The sequence below is a fragment of the Sardina pilchardus genome, chromosome 17, assembly GCF_963854185.1.
Source record: "Sardina pilchardus chromosome 17, fSarPil1.1, whole genome shotgun sequence".
Classification (NCBI taxonomy): Eukaryota; Metazoa; Chordata; class Actinopteri; order Clupeiformes; family Clupeidae; genus Sardina; species Sardina pilchardus.
In genome coordinates this window covers 15331445-15333732 of record NC_085010.1, presented here as the reverse complement: position 1 = coordinate 15333732, position 2288 = coordinate 15331445, and positions in this window count along the sequence as shown.

Genomic DNA, 2288 nt, shown 5'->3' with positions numbered 1-2288 from the left:
CAGGCTCATCAGACTTAGTCATGCGGCTAAAACCACGCAGGAAAGAGAGGGAGGGAGAGAGGGAGGGAGGGTGTAAGACAGAGTGAGAGAAACAGAAACAGAGGGAGGGAGGGGGAGAGAGAGATAGAGAAACAGAGGGAGGGAGAGAGAGGTAGAGAAACAGGGAGGGAGAGAGAAGGAGAACCAGAGGTAAAAACAGGGAAGAAGGGAGAGAGAGATGGAGAACCAGGGGGAGGGAGAGAGAGGTAAAAACACAGAGATGGATGGAGGGAGGGAGAGAGATAGATAGATAGAGAAAGAGATGGAAGGAGAGAGAGGTAAAAACAGAGTGGGGGAGGGAGAGAGAGAGTGATACAGAGACAGGGGAGGCAAAGACAGGTAAAAACAGAGGGAGGGAGGGAGGGAGGGAGAGAGAGCGGCAGGGTGGCCACCTACCTGGGCTGCAGCTGGTGCCAGACACTAGTTGAGGGAGAGCTGTGCAAATGAGAGGAGGCGGGAGAGAGCAGCCTGGTGGGGAAATGGAGGCCATTCAGAGGAGGCTGGTTGCTGTGCAGCTGTGATGGTCCTGTGTGCAACATGTTTGGCTGGAAATAGCTTCTGAAGTAGTGTGTGTGGAAACCAGGCCAGGTTTACTCCACAGGGTTGCATACTACATAGTGTTAACACTTCGAAGTACAAATAGACACAGAACAGGGTCCTTATATGATGCCTCAGCGCCGTGTAACCAGAGAGGGTTAAAGCGGAGCGAGAGGCGCAAACGTTCGATCATTTCCGCGTTCTGTCTTCACAAGGGGGAGGGGGGCTAAATCCCCCTTTAAGCAGACCTGCTAACATTCGAACTGAACTGCTTGCCGATCTGACAGAGATCGATATCCCACTATGACGTCTTTGCAACACGCCTCTTTAAGCAGACAGGAACTGTTCGAATTTTGCTTCCATAGAGATGCATTACGTTGCTCTATCTTGTCAATAATTAAGGATCTTTGATGTAACCCAATCCAATATTTGTGAAGGAACCACACACAAAAAGAGAACTTACCTGTGCCAGTCTGCCAGCAAACGAAATTGAGCGGAGGTACGTAGACGGCGGAAGCCAGGCTAGATCAACTGAGCTCCATTTTTAAAAAAAATGGTCAGAGTTCTCCTTTAAGGACAACAAAATCAATCAATGAAATTGTGCTGGAAACGTGTCCATTTTTCACTCCCAGGGGCCACAGAAAGATTATTATTTTCACTTCCCACCTCTGTTAATTTTGGTTGTTTACATGAGAGGCTATGTTTTTTTTCTTCTCTCCAAACAGAAGATTAGTTTTGATACTCATCCCGGCGCCCTAAAGGGAATGTATTCAGCACCAGCTAGCCTTAATCTATCATTTGCAGAGTGGAAGAAATCCTGTCTTTCGTTTCCGGAGAATTACCCTTGGAAAAGAAGCTGAATATTTGACTCTGTAATTACCGGCGAGAGAAATGAGGAGCAACCTTTCAGACTCTGGTTTCTGGGTGACTTCCCTAACGGAATCTTAAATGACTAAATGACTCATACAAAGTACATTAAACAGAACACTCAGCAACCACCTCAAAACCCCTGGCAGAAGGAGCGACGGCATCTTATCTGATATGTGTTGCCCTACCAGCACTCTCTCTCTCTCTCTCTCTCTCTCTCTTTTCTCTGTGGTTATAGATCCACATCTCTGACTCTTGAGTTCCTCTCGCTTCCTATCTCTCTCTCTCTCTCTCTCTCTCTCTCTCTCTCTCTCTCTCTCTCTCTCGCTCTCTCTCTCCTCTCGGGTTATAGATCCACATCTCTGACTCTTAAGTTCCTCTCGCTTCCTATCTCAATCGGTTCCCCTTTGCTCGCAGGGCTGAACCGGTGCGGGCATGTCACATGCGAGGAGTGGAGGCGAGAGGCAATGCATCCTAATTTCCTCACCTTTCAAATGCTGCGCCACCACCAACCCCACCGCCCCACTTGCACTCCTCTTCTCCTCTCCCTCTCTTCTTCTCTATCTCTTTCCCTCCCTCTCTCTCCCCCCCTCACTCCCTTTCTCTTTCCCCCTCTCTCTTTCCCTCCCTCACTCTCTCTCCCTCTCTCTATCTCTTTCCCTCTCTCTCACTTTCCCTCACTCTCCCCCCCTCTCTCTTTCCCTCCTTCACTCTCTCTCCCTCTCTCTCCCCCTCTCTCTTTCCCTCTCTCTATCTCTTTCCCTCTCTCTCACTTTCCCTCACTCTCTCCCCCTCTCTCTTCCCTCCCTCTCTCTCACTTTCCCTCACTTTCCCTCTCTCTACCC